Here is an 18377-nt window from a genome sequence, read left to right on the forward strand (position 1 = left end):
GATGTCACATTACAGGGGTAATAGTGCAGTGCAGGATATTACAGTGATGTCACAGAACAGGGATACTACAGTGATGTCACATTGCAGGGATACTACAGTGATGTCATAGTAAAGGGATACTACAGTGATGTCACAGTGCAGGATACTACAGTGATGTCACAGAGCAGGATACTACAGTGATGTCACAGAGCAGGATACTACAGTGATGTCACAGAGCAGGATACTACAGTGATGTCACAGTAAAGGGATACTACAGTGATGTCACAGTGCAGGGATACTACAATGATGTCACAGTGATGAAACAGTATAGGGATTCTACAGTGATGTCACACTACAACAATACTACAGTGATGTCACATTACAGGGGTAATAGTGCAGTGCAGGATATTACAGTGATGTCACAGAACAGGGATACTACAGTGATGTCACATTGCAGGGATACTACAGTGATGTCATAGTAAAGGGATACTACAGTGATGTCACAGTGCAGGATACTACAGTGATGTCACAGAGCAGGATACTACAGTGATGTCACAGAGCAGGATACTACAGTGATGTCACAGAGCAGGATACTACAGTGATGTCACAGAGCAGGATACTACAGTGATGTCACAGAGCAGGATACTACAGTGATGTCACAGAGCAGGATACTACAGTGATGTCACAGAGCAGGATACTACAGTGATGTCACAGAGCAGGATACTACAGTGATGTCACAGAGCAGGATACTACAGTGATGTCACAGAGCAGGATACTACAGTGATGTCACAGAGCAGGATACTACAGTGATGTCAGAGCAGGATACTACAGTGATTTCACAGAACAGAAATACTACAGTGATTTCACAGAACAGAAATACTACAGTGATGTCACCGTACGGGGGTAATACAGTGATGTCACGGTGTAGGATACTACAGTGATTTCACAGTACAGGATTCTACAGTGATGTCACAGAGCAGGAATACCACAGTGATGTCACAGTACAGGGATACTACAGTGATGTCACAGTACAGGATACTACAGTGGTTCTGCAAGAGTGAGGTTTAATACATAAACACCATGACTATTCATGATAAGTAGTGATTTACTTTTCATATCAGGCAGCAGTGGATAGAAGGTGTCCTGTATCCACACAGAGGTCCATATTACCAAAATAGCGTAATAGCTACAGAATTAATCCTGCACCCCTCGCCGGCGCCATACTTAACCACACAGCAAAGGATCGTATAACTTTCCACTTATTACAACTCATTGCTCACAACAGATCCACAACAATAGTTGTCTCGCAAGAAAATAACTTTTCCTGTTTTCCTCATTGTGAGTATCCATGGCTGACGAGAAGCCAATTATTACAGAATTGTCCTGTAACTGGAAATGAGTCTGTAGGTAAATGTGACACCAGAGACCCAGCCTCTTGTGCAGCCAGACAAAGAACCTGACCACACAGGCCAATATGCAGAGTCTGCATCTATTCCAGAGCCAATAAACTGGAAAGAATACAAAACACCAGTAAATGTTGTAGACCAGTAAATCGTCTGCCTGGCTCAGGCCCCTGACTGGGAAAGCACCCCATGACCTGGCTGGTTGTTTAAATATAGGTGGGTCGCTGAGCTGGCACCCATTAGCACTGGGTTGAATAGAGGGTGCACACTGTAAATTATGTCATCAAGGCTTGGACTAGTGGGATAATAGGTGTGGCAGTAGCTGCAAATGCAACCGGGGCCCTTACACCTGGGGGCCCCACATACATTAATGCTACATATGAGTCCAATGGGATACAATACAGTATTAGGATAATTGCACAATGATGTCATCACACAGAATTATGACGCATATAGGGCCTGTGTAGAGAGGCAGTTAGGTGGTCATGTAGGAGTGTGCCCCCTGGAGATGCCCCTGTTCCTATGTTGAAGTGCAATAACTGCATTTAGTGTACAAGGAGGATATACTGTGATCCATATGATGGTCAAGCCATTGATCACCATAGCCATTGTGTGGTTGATGAGCAAGGATATCTGACCCTTTGGCAAGAGGTAGGCCTGGAGCATGGGCCTCCTGATTATATCTAATGTAGGGAACTACACCCATTCCATGGGAGGCTCATCACGCTTTCCTCCCAACTTTGATAAAATGCAAAAAGTGACAAAAGCAGCAGCGCATGCACTGACAAATGTTTTTTTACATTAAGAAATGTCACTAACCCCACTCAATTCCAATCCATACACACTCAATCCTGCCAAGTCCCCACACAGTAATAGTGCCTCTTTGGGCCCATCAAACTGTACAGGCGCACTCTAGACAATAGTAATGTTCCCTTAGTGCCCCCCATGAAGTATTATGCCTCTTAGTGGCTTCCGTGAAGTATTATGCCCCCTTAGTTACCCCCACATAGCGTTATGCCCCTCAGTGTCTACCATGAAGTATTTTGCCCACTTAGTTCCCATCATATAGCATTATGCCCCTTAGTGCCCCCCATGAAGCATTATTCCTTCTTAGTGCATCCAAATCTAATGAGGGTCTCATGATGAATGGAGCTCCCCACTCAGTGCAGCCCTATTCTGGCCAGTGCTGTCTGCGGCTTGCAGCAGGTGCAATGACATCACTACTGGCAGCAGTGGTTCAGGGTGTACAGTAGAGCAAGAAGCTGACAGTTCCCTGCTTCACCATTGTATTAAACTGTATCTGCCTCTTGAAGATGTCAATAGAGTTAAAAGCAGGACATGCTGTAGCCAGGACCACTAGACAATGGCCAAAATTCGGGACTGTCCTGCTGGATCTGGGATAGTTGGGAGGCATATCATGTACAGGGTCGTTCGAGGTGCCCCGAGAAGACACCAAAAATTGCATGGTTCAAGGATGCTCCCCCTCTTCATGGGGAAAAGAACCTTATTAAAAAAAAAGTTGGTTGTCGCCTTGACCTAAATTGGGCTCCGTTTCTCCTGTGTACAATCTCCTTGAAGTGGTCGGGTCCCCCAAGTGTGACAACAGAGAAGTGTGCTGAGTCCAAGATACAGGACAGGACCAAGAAAGACCAGAGCATGGAGCTCTTGGGCTTGGCAGAATCAAGACGTCCAAGATAAAGGGTGCTGGCTATGTGGGACCATTTGCAGAGAAGTAAACTGTGTAGAGCAGTGGTAGCCCAGCACCATTGCGCTGAATGCCCCATTGACCCTATGCAGGTGTAAGAGGAAGCCCTGCAAGTGTGTGACCCAAGGAATAGCAGCTGCTCACTGTGCCAAGCAATTAACTGGTGCATTACCACGCTACTGTATCGCCAGCCGCAGTGATTCTCTTAGATAAGACTGAGGACTCTAATTGGCCAACACAGGCTTGAAAGCCGCCATATTTTTCCTGGTGTGATATGGATGTTGATGTGAGAAGTTACGAGAGGGACATGAGGCACAGATTCTGTCCCCCGTGTGTCACTACCTACAGGCGCCATTGAGATTTCACTGGTACGCTACCAACTGTTAGAGGGACGGTGCCTCAAACTGAGTCTTCAACCATTGATGAGTTTGTGCCTTGTTTGCAACAAGTCGTGTCTGCAACACCCCACATCACAGTAGTACAGCTTTAGTGAAGCAGCCTGAGGCTCCTGCAATGTATGCCACCGCAATACTGAAAGTACTATGTAGCATGCTGTCACAGGTACCATCAAGCTGGCATCTAGCTTTTTGTGTAAGCCAGGTTGGCAACAAGTGGTTCCAATGCAATCTTGCCTGGCACTACCATCCACTCCTCCCCTGTCCTTGACAGCCACCCCTCCAGGTTACTGCAGCTCCTACTCCTCCTGCTACCATTTCAGGGCTGGCAGTACCTCCACAATACCCCAGGCTATGCCAGTCCTCTCTGTCTCCTGCTGTACAAGGACTACACTTCTTCCCGGGCTCCCCTGGGTTATTGAGAGCTGCCGCCAATTCCCCCAGAACACGCCAGTTTTTATTCTTCTTTCTCCAGAAATGTCAGGATAACCTTCTGGAATTCGTTTCACCGCTACCACAGGTACTAAGCGTCACTGCCTACAAGCCATGTGCCATGCTGGAGTTTTCAGAGTCTCTCCTCTATTCATGTAGTTGTGCAGTAATATTATATATATATATATATATATATATATATATATATATACACATATTGTGTGTATTATTATATGCATTTACGTCTATCCATCTGCTTGTATGATTATATGGATATTTGCAAATCTGTGTGTTGGTATATACATGTATGCGTTTGCAAGTTTTACTTGTTTCTGTGTGCAGTGTGTACATTATTATGTATGAGGTGCAGAGCAGTGCGGTGTGTCTCGCTGGAGGCAGAAGTGTAATGCACAACTGTCACTAGTGAGTGCACCTGCTGTCTTTGTGCATTTCTGCATTGTGCAGGTGCAGTATTGGCCAGATATGGACTAAACTTCTTCTAGTGCCCAGATTGTCCTCTGCTGTTAAAAAAATATCCATGACACTGTGATACATATGTGACCATCAGTATGGCTGCCGTTAGGACACCCACAGGGGCCCGTTACCCAGCATTGCCGTTATTCTAAGGGTGAATTTCCTCCAGTCTCATTGCAGCTATAATATTATAATCTATAGGGTAGTCTGTTCACTGGGATGGCATCATTGCACAATATGTTATCATGGCGCCACTGCTTCCTGCTGTTCCTATTGGGGGGGGGGGGGGGGGGGGTTACCTGATAGGGTATCCCCACTCCACGTGATGATTTGCACAATGATATTTTATTATGTAGTGAAATAGATGGGACATGACGGGAGCAATTGACAGACACCCCCCTTCTCATAGACACCAGCGATCACTGCAGAACAGAAATTTAGAAACCCTCTACTATTGACTTTACTTGGCTACACTAACTATAGAGATCACTAGGGGGCGCGTTCTCTATGTACATAGAGTCTGTTCACATCTGTGTAGGAGGCTGCATTGCAGATTTCATTAAAAAAAAACACAGTAGTACGTGACTATTATTTTTTTCCAGTAAAGTGACAGACAGCATAACAGGACCCCAACAGACCCCTTTAAAAATAAATGGAGTTTTTCAGACACTGTTGGTACGTGTCATGTGTTAGATATACCATTGCCAACATAACAGAAAATGGAAAATACGAACACAGATGTGAACGCAGCCTTAAAGGTCACCTGGATTTTGGGTATAGAGCTGAGGACATGGGTTGCTAGATGGCCGCTAGCACATCCGCAATACCCAGTCCCCATAGCTCTGTGTGCTTTTATTGTGTAAAAAAAACGATTATAGTTTACAACTATGCAAATTAACCTGAGATGAGTCCTGTACGTGAGATGAGTCGGGGATAGGACTCATCTCAGGTTAATTTGCATATGTATCAAATCAGTTTTTTTACACAATAAAAGCACACAGAGCTATGGGGACTGGGTATTGCGGATGTTCTAGCGGCCATCTAGCAACCCATGTCCTCAGCTCTATACACAAAATCCAGGTGACAGGTTCCCTTTAAACACCTCCATAATGAATCTGTCTACAGTGAACTCCCCCTAGTGGTGGCTGCAGGAAGCCAGAATTTTATCATGTAAGGATTTAACCTTGTGAAGAGAAGCCATAATATCTAGAGCCCATAACAGCACAGTTCCTGCATGGTTGTAAACTTATGCATTAAATTCACCGAAATATTGCAGTACCTGTGCGGTTAGGATTGGATGAAGTTGAGGAAATACTTGTAAGGGGCTTTGTTATCTTACTTTCCTCTATGGAGACATAGGTTTTGTTAAAAAAAAAAAAAGGCACCGGATAAACAGGGACGGTGTCTTGTGGGTGTGGTCTATGTAGCAGAGGGCGGGGCTTAACGTTATGTTTGTTTTCAGCAATTAAGCTCTAGGTAATATTTATCCAGACTCAAAACAGTCATATTTGCTCAGAGCTTCAAATATGAAAATGAGAATATCACAGCGTCACTACGATACAAGGAGATGGAAGCTTCCAACAATAATCATGATGATATCTCCAAAGATAATCCCTACTGCTGCACAATGACCAAACGCTTTGTATATCACATTAGGGCTCATGCACACGACCATATGTATTTTGCAGCCCGCAGGAAAAAAAAATGGAAGACATCCGTGTGACGTCCATGTTGCATCCATTTTTTTTTTTTTGCAGATCCATTGTAACATTGCCTGCAAAATGGACAAGAATGAGACATGTTCTATTTATTTTTTGCGGAACGGACACGGAATGCTCCATTTTTTTTCAAGCCCCATTGAAATGAATGGTTCAGCATATGGACCTATAAAAAAAAAAGCTGCACCCATCTACCAAGCAACCCACTAAATTCCCCTTTGAGAGGCCTGACCATGGTACATGCCAATGATCCTCTCAGTCCTCTTGGCCAATCTGATGACCAACACCTTAATATAATTATGACGGTCTTTTCACTCTGCATATACTTTAAAGGGGTATTCCAGCCAAAGGCATTCATCACCTATACACTGCATTGATCGGCCAGAGCCCCATTGATCCAGCCACTGCAAGGCCAAACATGTGCCCTGCTTCTCTATTGAAAGTCCATGGCACTGATGGAAACTGCTAAGAGGGGACGTTCTATTCTAGCAATCGATTGGGGGGCAGCAGTCAGACCCCCAAAATTCTACTGTTTATCACTTGTCCTGTGAAGAGTTCTTAAATGGACTTTTGGCTGGAATACCCCTTTAAGTGTCATGTCCCATCCTCATTAAGTGTATGTGCACTTTTCCAACTCCTGGCAGCTGCAGGCAACGCTCAGTGCACTGGATATAAACCTGTTTCACACCTTTAGTGTTTTGTTAAAGGAAGGCATCTATAACATTTGTGTTCTGTGTATATAATGTGTTGGCATGTGCGTGCCCGGGCAGCTCACCAGCGGATTGTAGGTTTCGAGCAGGACTTTGTGTTCACCACAGGAGCAGGAACATCTCTGGTGTCTTTTATTGATAGCCTCTGGATGCAAAAAAAAAGCTCGGTTCCTTCCGTGATTCCTACCAGATATAGCAGGTGACAAGTCTGATGTCCAATTTAAATAGACACGTAACTATGTCACGTGTGTTGCACACGGGATGTATGTGGCATGCACAGAGAGGTGTATGCCAGCCTTAAAGTGAACCGGTCTTGTTAAACATGTCTCAGATCTGCAGGCAGCAGGTTAGAGAGCAGGAGGAGCTGAGCAGATGGATATATAGTTGGGGGGGAATCAATATAAGGGCTCATGCACACGGCTGTTGCCTGGCATACAGCGGGTCCGCAATACACGGGCACCGGCCGTGTGCATCACGGATCGTGGACCCATTCCCTTGAATGGGTCCGCAATCCGGGAGATGCGGAACGAAGGCACGGATCGGAAGCCCACGGAAGCACTACGGAGTGCTTCCGTGGGTTTACTGTACGTGCCTCCCCACCGCAAAAAAGTAGTGCATGCACTACTTTTTTGCGGTGCGGACCGTAAAATGCGAATCGCGGACCCCGAGGTGGGTGCCCACGATCTGCCGCCTGCAAATTGCTGTCCGCAGCAGGGGCTCGGCCAGCATAGGGCTCATGCACATGAACGTGTGCTGCCCGTGCCGTGCATCGGGGACCACAAATTGTGAATGCACCCTAACTTGTAAGAAGGGGTATTCCATCATCAGTCATTAAAACCTAGGTCCCATACCACACAGCCACACTAGCCACCCTCTTCAAAATGAACAGTGCCGCTGGTCAGCCATAGACATTGCCACTCCATTCATCTCTATGGGATTGCCAGATATAGCCGAGTACAATGCTAAGCTATTTCTAGCAGGTCCCATAAAGATGAATGGAGAAGCATTTTGGTGGGGTATGGGGTCTCCTCATTCATACCCCAGCACTGGTTTATTATTATCCTGTGGATAGGGGTTAACTTTTAACTAATGGGATACCCCATTTAATTAAAAACTGTCACAGTGGGTTAAAATAAACCATTATTGCTCCCTGATCCCCCACTGTTGAACCCGGTTTTTAATATTAATTATTCCTTGGAGTGACCCTTTAAATTCCTGCTCATTCTGGTCTTTGGATCCCAGAAGGCTGTTTTATTAGTGACTTTCTTCTATAAGTGTACAGGACCATCCACTGGACTACCAAACACACCTGCTATACAATGTATGGTGCTGTGCTTGGTAAACACGCAGAATGCTGTGGTGGTCACAGCTGATCTGGGGGGGGTCCCGGGTGTCGGACCCCCACCGATCAGATACTGATGACCTAGAAAGAGGATAGCTCATTAGTATAAAAGTCTCGGAAAACCCCTTTAAACCACAGCATTGTCCTCTGAGATGGTTGGGGTAACCCCTGCCGTCTGGTTCCTTTTTTTTTTTTGCTTCAGTGGTGATAAACCAGCTTGACCTGGGCCCCGTTATTCCTTCATGGGCTGCTTTTTGGGTGCAGAAGCCTATGGGTTGAGGAGGCCTAGATATTGGTTTAAGCTAGACTTCAACATAATTACTTGTTGTACGCTCCTCTATATTAGGTTACTCCCCAGGGATAACCGACTGATCCTCCAGTTTCCCACAATCCATGCACCTACCCACTATGCAGACCTGGGGTGAATGGGGATGAAACATCTGGAGGGACTCTATAACAAGAGTTGCAGTAAATCAATAGATTTTTTTTACTGATAATTACTGATATACTCCAGATGATCATGAAACTGACTTGTATGGTTTTCTTTCATCAGCCAGTTCTTCCAAAGACAGAATTTCTTAGCATTAGGGCAGGGCTGGCCAACCTGCGGCTCTCCAGCTGTTGTAAAACTACAATTCCCACCATGCCCTGCTGTAGGCTGTCTGAGCATGCTGGGAGTTGTAGTTTTGCAACAGCTGGAGAGCCGCAGGATGGCCATACTTGCATTAGGGCGACATGCAATGGTTGTCAAGTCTTTTGTAATTTGTATCTGTAGGGAAACACTGCGGTCACATCATCATGTCATTGTGGAGACAGATAAGTGATAAACAAGCGGCCCAAGTGCCCGTCATGGATTTCCATAAGGGCTTGTTCACACGACCATATGTATTTTGCGGTCCGCAAAAAACGGATACGCAAAAAATATGGATGACGTCCGTGTGCATTCCGTATTTTGCGGAACGGAACAGCTGGCCCCTGAAAGAACAGTACTATCCTTGTCCGTAATGCGGACAATAATAGGACATGTTCTATTTTTTTGCGGAACGGAAATACGGACATACAGAAGCAGAATGCACACAGAGTACCTTCCTTTTTTTTGTGGACCCGTTGAAATGAATGGTTCCGTATACGGTCCGCAAAAAACCCCGGAACGGACACGGAAATAAAATACGTTCGTGTCCATGAGCCCTTAAGTCTGTGGATACAAGGCAACTTTGGCTGTCACTATGTCACGCTGCTAAAATCACAACTACTGATAACAAATGCAGCCCTGATGAAATTCAGCAAGTTTAACTAGAAGCGTACACTGATCTTACAGGGCCCCATAGGAAGACTAAAGGGTGTATTAGACAGCCTGATTTAACAGGCGGTTGTTCGGAAGGAAGCTTTCCTTTCCGGCAATCGTCTGCTTGCTAGCGGAGGAGATTACTGCTATTACATGCAACAAACTCCTCCTCAGTATAGGGAGGAGCGATTGTCATACTCTTCCCTATACTTAATCAATGTTTGCCGGCAACAGATCGTGATTAGACACCACGATCTGCCGCCTGCAAACCTGTCAAAAGATTTGGATTGCCCCATGAACAAGCTTGTTCATCAGGCAATCGTGGCAGTATTACACTGCCAGATGACCGCTAATTAATAGCATTAATACGAACGCTCGTTAGTGATCATCTGCCGTAGAATCGGCAGTTTTAATACACCCTTAAATATGGGCTTCCCTGCACCACCAATTTCTCAGTACAAACACGTCAAACATTCTTAGGCAATGCGGAAAGCAAAGTGCAACGTCCTGGATTTCTGGCGAATTTACAATTATTTTTATTAAGCAGAAAAAAATGTAATTACAAAAAAAAAAATTGTAATAAAAAAAGTCACCCTTGGCCTCACCCACTCTCTTAGATTGCTATGTCGGAGAAAGTGGAACTGGCACTTCAAAGAATATGGCGCTCATTCTGAACACTTTATTTACACCAGAGGAATGGCATAAATGCACTGACATTTCCTGCTTCACGTCACATATTAGAAAGATGGCTGTATGCAGCCACCACTAGGGGGAGCTCAGTGCATAGGAGTTTCTAAGTTACCATTGTCTGTTACAGAAACTGTAATCATCTATTTGCACTGGGTTCCCCCTAGTGGCGGCTGCAGCGTTTTCACATCAGGAAAAGAAGAAGGAGTTTGGTGCCTGGCTCTTCCTCCCTTGATCCCTGCAGCAGTCGCATGGGTCCACTGGGTTTAAATTTCAGGCACACGCAGCCAGTATACGTGTTTTGAGGATCCACGGTTTGTCCACCGCAAAATAAATACGGTCACATGCATGAACCCTAAGAGAATATTTCTGACCACACAATGCTCACCCCTGAACCCCCCTCCCTACTGTACAAAAAGCCATAAAACCATTTCATGAGCTTGCTGCATAATGTACAGACAGTCAGTATACTAGGATATCAAAGAGCACAAGGCTTGGAAGCAGCGGCCGCACCTTCTGTTAAAACACTCACGCCTCCTGTTTATAACCTGGACTCAGGACCAATAAATGTCAAATGACATGAGTAACAATTCCCTAATATAGACCGATTATAGGAATAGCCTCTGTTAGAAGCAGGAGGGATCCGTAATTTTTTTGTAGCAATTTTCTCACATTTGCCTGAATGTTAGCAGCCTGTATCTTGTCTATGGATCAGCAGACCCAGGCTGATATAAAATATCCTAATCTAGGGGTCAACAACCTTCGGCACTCCAACTCCCAGCATGCACACTTGCTCGGCTGTTCCCATAGAAGTGAATGGCGCCTGCTGGGAGTTGTAGCTTCACGACAGCTGGAGTGTCCGAGGTTGCCGACCGCTGTCCTACTCCCTAACAGAAAAGCAAGGGTTATCATGAATTCCCCACTTCTGTCCTGTTCCAATTATTGATTTATTCCCACTAAGAAAAGACCTGATAATAGTATATTAGGTAATTGCCATCTATGCAATTGCCTAATATAGAGGAATAAAGTTCCGCCAAAGCCAAATAATTGCTTTTAGAGAGCTGGTAAAGCTCGTCTCACACTAGGTTGGAGCGGTGTCCCTCTCAGTGATACATGCTCATACCATTGACTCCTGTTTCCCAGAATTGGGAGGAGGTACACTGAGATCTGACGGGAGGGAGGTCGCCTTACAACACCCTGATGTGCAAAGCCAAGAGGAGGAGAATGTGTCCAGTGTGAGGACGACAACAGTCTCACATCAACACAACTCACACTTGTATTTCAGGGATGGACACATCTGGTCATCCCAGGCGCTGGTGACGGGCTCGTGGGAAGGCGATACTGGTACGTTACTCAATTTATCAATGGGGGGGGTGGGTAATTGCATGATTGATACAAAAAACAAAATTTCATAATCTTCAGTTTTCACAATATTAGACAATTTTAGCGCACTCTGGGACCAACCGCCACCTATCATCGACGGATGCAGATTATCCCACGGCCCTACAGAAACACGAGACGCCTTATCTCCACGGATGGAGTCATTAGTAATAATCGTCAGCTTTTTCACGCATTCGCAGCGATGACGTTTCCGTTTAATCTTGGGGGTAAATGGAGACTTTAATTGTAACGGAACCCTAGAATTTACATTTCTAGGAAAACTGCAGAACTTGAACAAAGAAAAAGGACCGCGTGTTATCTCTAAAGCCACGCTGTATAATTAAGGCTGAGGGACTTAACGGAGATTTGGGAACCAAGCTTAGAGGTAGAGACGTGACTTACATCATGGACTGTGCTAGAGAGAGGGACGATTCAATAATCGGTAATTGCTAAAGGGAATTTAACCTATTATGTTCTGCTCCTGAGTACATAGAGACAGTGGAAAGTTTTGTAACTTTCTAAGGGTTGGGCTCATACGTAGGTTTTTTGCTGGCGTTTTTATGCACTTTTGCATTTTTTTGTTTGACTTTTTACTGTAAAAACGCCAGCTCCAGATGTAACGTGTGGGTCTATGGGAAATATGAAACAGGAAACGCAAGTTTTTATTTTTTTGCTCCTGGCGTTTTTATTTTTCCGTTCCAATAACGCAGCACGCTAGAGCTTTTGGCATTTTTACATCACCTTGAAGAGAATGCTAGTGGGCAAATAATGCCAAAAAAAGGTCACACAAAGAGCTGGAGTGAGATTATGCAATTTATGCAACTTTTAGGCCCCATTCACACGAGCGATACAGATTGGCTCCGAATGCGTTCAGTGAAACTCGCACCATTTTGCAAGCAAGTTCAGTCAGTTTGGTCTGCAATTGCGTTCAGTTGTTAATTTTTTTCTGTGCTGGTGCAATGCGTTTTGATGCTTTTTTCACGCGCGCGATAAAAAACTGAAGGTTTTTACAAACAACATCTCTTAGGCTACATGCACACGACCATGACGTTTTTTTGTGGTCCGCAAACCGCGGATCCGCAAAAAACGGAAGCCGCCCATGTGCCTTCCGCAATTTGCGGAACGGAACGGGCGTCCATTGATATAACTGCCTATTCTTGTCCGTTTTGCGGACAAGAATAGGACATGTTATATATTTTTTGCGGGGCCGCGGAACGGAGCAACGGATGCGGACAGCACACGGAGTGCTGTCCGCATCTTTTGCGGCCCCATTGAAGTGGGGCTCGGATGCGGACCCAAACAACGGCCGTGTGCATGAGGCCTTAGTTAGCAACCATCAGTGAATGCAATGCATTTGCGTGAAAGGGCCTTACAAATTAGTATTTGATAAATCTGGGGTATATCTAGTCACCTAGCTAACTACACCCACTTTTGCAAAAGAGACAAAAGATTTTTTTTTGTGCAAAAATTTGTGACTTTTTAGGCTTGATAAATTCCCCCTTTGTGTTTCATTTTCTCACAAGTTTTAAGATCTCTGTGGCCTTGAATAGGATGTTTGTTATTTACGTCTAGACTCTACAGATTGTAGTAAATTACCAGGACCAGGATAGAATTGCAACAAACCCTTAGGGAGTGTTCACACGACCGTTGCCCCTCCGCTGCCATATTGCCCGCATACGGTGGGTCCGCAATACACGGAGCACCGGCCGTGTGCATTCCGCATCACGGATGCGGACCCATTTACTTGAATTGGTTCGCAAATCCGGAGATACGGTGCGGAACGGACCCTATCCTTTTGCGGAACGGACGGATCGCGGACCCTATTTTGCGGTCTACAGCATGGGTATGGTGGGGCAAAGGTCGTGTGAACAAGCCCTTATACTGTGTTAGGCTGAGTTTACATCACCGTTTAGAAGAAGAGAGAGAAAAAAAAAACTGGATCCTGTAAAAAAAAAAAAAAAAAAAAAAAAAAAAAAAGTTTTTTTTTAGACGGGGAAAAAAAAAAGTCATGCAAAGACTGATCTCAAAGATGGAAATGGCTCAAACGGATGACAACTGATTTAACAGGATCAGTTTTTTTTTTTTTTACAGGATCCTGTAAAAAAATAAAAAATAAAATAAAATGGATCCTATGCAATCCTGGGCAATAACTAATGCAACAGGATAGGTTTTTCTCTTCTTCTGATGGATCAGAAGAACGGAAAGCTAAACGGTGATGTGAACACAGCCTAAAGGTTTAGACCTGAATGTTCAATGTAATAGGAATTGTTTCCATTCACTACTAGTAAGCAAACAGTTTGAAAAGCACGAGAAATGAAAATACAAAACTATATTTGTTACATTGTTCACGCTGTTCTAATGTATCAGTGCAGGCAAAATGGAAAAGGAGAGAAATATGTGATGCCGATATAATTTAAAGAGATGTTTTCGTCAAAAAGGGGTATTTTTTAATGGATATTCATAGAAAACTTTATTTATTTATTTATTTTGAATTTTTGGCTGTTTTTCCTTTTCATTTCAGCAGTACTATGCCATTGAGTCAGTACAGAGAGAATACAACTGCTGGATAGATAGGTAACACAATGCCAGTGTACTGCTGCTGTGAGGGAAGAGGTTATCTGTTAGTATAATCGTAGATTGTATAATTAGGATGACAATACGATAGCTCTATTGTTCTTTTGATAGACCTAGATAAAGATGCCCACATAACATTGCACTTATCAGTGTGATGGCCTAAATGAGATTGTCTACCAACTATTAGCTCAGGATGGGGTTTTAGCCTCTGGATGTAAATGTTTGCAGACAATGAAAGTAAGAAGTTCTATGGGACTGGTGCTGTGTATGGAGCAGTGGTACCGATCCATTCAGAGAGGGGGATTTGGGGATCCTCTGTTCAGGGAATCACTTGGGGTCTCCCCAGCAGTGATGGCCAGTTCACATACGAACATATGCGGGCTGCCATCTTTTTTCACAAATCCGACGAAGTACAGGTATGCCCTTTCCATGTGCCTGTGCCGCGAGCCGGTCTGAAAACAAATGCGGTCACCGGGAGCAGGCAGTTCTGAGAACAGCCCGATGAAGACCCCCGGTGGCTGTTCTCGGAACTGCCTGCTCCCGTTGACCGCACTCGTTTTCAGACCGGCTCGCGCACAGGCACATGCAAGAGCTTACCTGTGCCTCGCCGGACTTGTGAAAAAAGATGGCAGCCCGCATGTGTTCGCGGGCGAACAATGCGAACTGGCCATCACTGCTCCCCAGTGATCTGATATTTATCACCTAACCTGCGATCATGATACAGTTTTTGGATCCACAAGGAAGGAAAAGTATAAGGCCTCTTTCACACGGGCGTTGCGGGAAAAGGTCCGGGTGCGTTGCGGGAACATGCACGATTTTTCTGCGCGAGTGCAAAACATGGTAATGCGTTTTGCACGCGCGTGAGAAAAATCGGCATGTTTGGTACCCAAACCCGAACTTCTTCACAGAAGTTCGAGCTTGGGATCGGTGTTCTGTAGATTGTATTATTTTCCCTTATAACACGGAAAATAATAGCATTCTGAATACAGAAGGCATAGTACAATAGCGCTGGAGGGGTTAAAAAAATAATAAATAATAATTTAACTCACCTTAATCCACTTGCTCGCGCAGCCCGGCATCTCTTCTGTCTTCATCTTAGCTGTGTGCAGGAAAAGGACCTGTGGTGACATCACTCTGGTCATCACATGGTCCGTCACATGATCTTTTACCATGGTGATGGATCATGTGATGACCGGAGTGACGTCACCACAGGTCCTTTTCCTGCACACGGCTAAGATGAAGACAGAAGAGATGTCAGGCTGCGCGAGCAAGTGGATTAAGGCGAGTTAAATTGTATTTTATTTTTTTAACCCCTCCGGCGCTATTTTACTATGCATTCTGTATTCAGAATGCTATTATTTTCCCTTATAACCATGTTATAAGGGAAAATAATAATGATCGTGAAAATCGCACCACTTCCGCACTTTTTCACGCAGCCCCATTCACTTCAAAATAGAGCTTGCTGCGATTTTCACGCAACGCACAAGTGATGCATGAAAATCACCGCTCATGTGAACAGCCTTATAGAAATGAATGGGTCCTGATTCAGTGCGGGTGCAATGCGTTCAACTCACGCATTGCACCCGCGCGGAAAACTCGCCTGTGTAAAAAGGGGCCTAAGTCCTTCCTCCATCTGCAAAAAACAAAAAAAACATTTGAGAGAATTTTGGGTTTCATCAATTCACAGATTTGCTGTTTTTAAGTTTTGCATTTTCCTCCCTCATCTGTTCCCTTGGCCCTGGGTATTTTTAGTTCTTCTGCGTATCAAGGTGAATTTCTCGGTAAATGGGGGTTATCTCCTTATCACAGGTTTTGTTTTGGAATTTTGCTGATTTACCTGCACAGAGTTTCCATGGGGGGGTTGAAGTTTACAGAGATAAAGGTGTATATTTTGGCAGAGATTGTATTTAAGTATTAAGTGACTGTGTGCGAGATCTGTAGAATTTCCCTGGCTGATATGGACTTATTGCATCAGAAGACTGGACTGCCTCCTTGAAGTATGTTTTATACAAACTAAGGCCTCATGCATACGACCGTTGTTCTGGTCCGCATTCACTTCAATGGGGCCGCAAAAGATGCGGACAGCACTCCGTGTGCTGTCCGCATCCGTTGCTCCGTTACGTAGCCCCGCAAAAAAAAATATGACATGTCCTATTCTTGTCCGTTTTGTGGACAAGAATAGGCATTTCTACAATGGGCCGCCTGTTCCGTTCCGCAAATTGCAGAAGGCACACGGGCGGCTTCCGTGTTTTGTGGACCGCAAAAAAACGGAACGGTCGTGTGCATGAGGCCTAAGGCTTTCACACCAGGGCTTTCCCTTTCCGCTATTGAGATCCGTCATAGGATCTCAATAGCGAGGGAAAACACTTCCGTTTTGGCCCCATTCATTGTCAATGGGGACAAAACTGAACTGAAGAGAACGGAGTGCACCAGAATGCGTTCCGTTCAGTTTCATTGTGCAGCAAGCAGCATTTTTTTGTGCGTCCTGGGATGAGGAGCAAGACGGATCAATCATGACTCATGACACAAAAGAAAAACTGATCTGTCCCCCATTAAGGCTACTTTCACACTTGCGTTCGGAGCGGATCCGTCTGATGTTTCATCAGACGGATCCGCTCCGATAATGCAGACGTTCGCATCCGTTCAGAACGGATGCGTCTGCATTAAAACTTAGAAAATTTTCTAAGTGTGAAAGTTGTCTGAGCGGATCCGTTCAGACTTTACATTGAAAGTCAATGGGGAACGGATCCGCTTGAAGATTGAGCCATATTGTGTCATCTTCAAGCGGATCCGTCCCCATTGACTTACATTATAAGTCTGGACGGATCCGCTCGCCTCCGCACGGCCAGGCGGACACCCGAACGCTGCAAGCAGCGTTCAGGTGTCCGCTCACTGAGCGGAGTGGAGGCTGAACGCTGGCAGGCGGATGCATTCTCAGTGGATCCGCCTCCACTGAGAATGCATTGGGGCCAGACGAATGCGTTCGGGGCCGCTCGTGAGCCCCTTCAAACGGTGCGCACGAGCGGACACCCGAACGCTAGTGTGAAAGTAGCCTAACTTACATTGGTTTTAGAGACGGATCCGTAATTGCCATGTTAATAATAATAATAATAATAATAATAATAATAATAATACTACAACCGTTCATAACGGATGCAGGCAATTGTATTATCATTACGGAAGCATTTTTGCTGATCCAGGACGGATCCAGCAAAAACGCAGATGTGAAAGTAGCCTAAAAGATGTGATGCACATGTATGTGATGCCCCCTCTACCGAACTGGATAATACTGCTAAGAAAATGTTCTTAACATGCAGAGCTCACAAACCCACATCCCCCCTCTTTCCTGACCCACTCCCTGCCCCCCTCCCTTCACTGACACCGAGACCCACCTTTCTATTCACCCAAACACATTCCCTCCTCTTCAGATCCCTTCACCCATCTCACTCTTATGTCCTGCTCCACCTGACTCCTTCCCACCTCCCTGACACCCACTTTTCTATTCACCCTGACACATTTCCCTGATCCTTTATTTTTTCCCTTCCTTACTCCTCTTCTGATCCACTTCTCACTTCTCATTATGTCCTGCCTCACCTGATTTACACCGCCCTCACCTCCCCCCCATTTTCCTCTGCTGATCCTTTTCTCCCCACTTTTCCCTTCAACCTTCTAAATATGTCTCATATCTGTGATGTCCCCCTCCTACGGGACTGGATTAAAAATGCTAAAAAAAATGTTAACATGCAGAGCTCGCAAACCCAACTACCACTTTGTGGCTTTTCTGATCTGCCTGCTCCCTTCTTCAACACCCACTTTTCAATTCACCCTGAAACTTTTCCCCTGACAAATGACCCACTCCCCATCTACCCCTGCCCCACCTGACCCCTCACCCCACTTCACCCTAACACTTTCCCCCTGATGTCTACTTCTCCGCATCTCCACTCATCCTGACCCACCTGACCTGATCCCTCTTTCCCACTGCCCCCTGACTCCCCCCTCCAACTTTTCCCAACATTCCCTTTTCTCATCTGCCCCCCTTCTCCATCAATTCTGATCCACCGGACCACTCGTTCCCACTGCACTCCTCACCTGACTTCCGACAACCACCCCCCCCTCACCCTGACACATTTGATCACCTGCCCCCCCCCCCCCCACCCCCATTTTCCCAGTGCCCCGACTCATACTCTTCCTCTTCCCTGACACCCACTTTTCTATTCACTTGACACTTTTTGATCTGCCTCAGGTTTATTTTCTCATTGGAAAACCATGGGAGTCCACCCAAGTATTGCTATT

General features: G+C 45.3%; 1 protein-coding gene across 4 annotated transcripts in view; it reads left to right on the forward strand.

Moving 5' to 3' along the window:
* Positions 1–3870: 3870 nt before the first annotated feature.
* TC2N (tandem C2 domains, nuclear) overlaps positions 3871–18377 on the forward strand; it is a 56144-nt gene continuing 41637 nt past the window's right edge. Inside the window, exon 1 of one of the 4 annotated variants that reach the window (XM_040412098.1) lies at positions 3871–4002. The gene's annotated coding sequence lies outside the window, so the exon portion shown is untranslated. Of the gene's footprint in view, positions 4003–11322; positions 11475–18377 lie in introns of those variants that run through there. The other 3 variants (XM_040412100.1, XM_040412099.1, XM_040412097.1) reach the window with 3 other exon arrangements.

Source organism: Bufo bufo, chromosome 11, assembly GCF_905171765.1.
Source record: "Bufo bufo chromosome 11, aBufBuf1.1, whole genome shotgun sequence".
Lineage (NCBI taxonomy): Eukaryota > Metazoa > Chordata > Amphibia > Anura > Bufonidae > Bufo > Bufo bufo.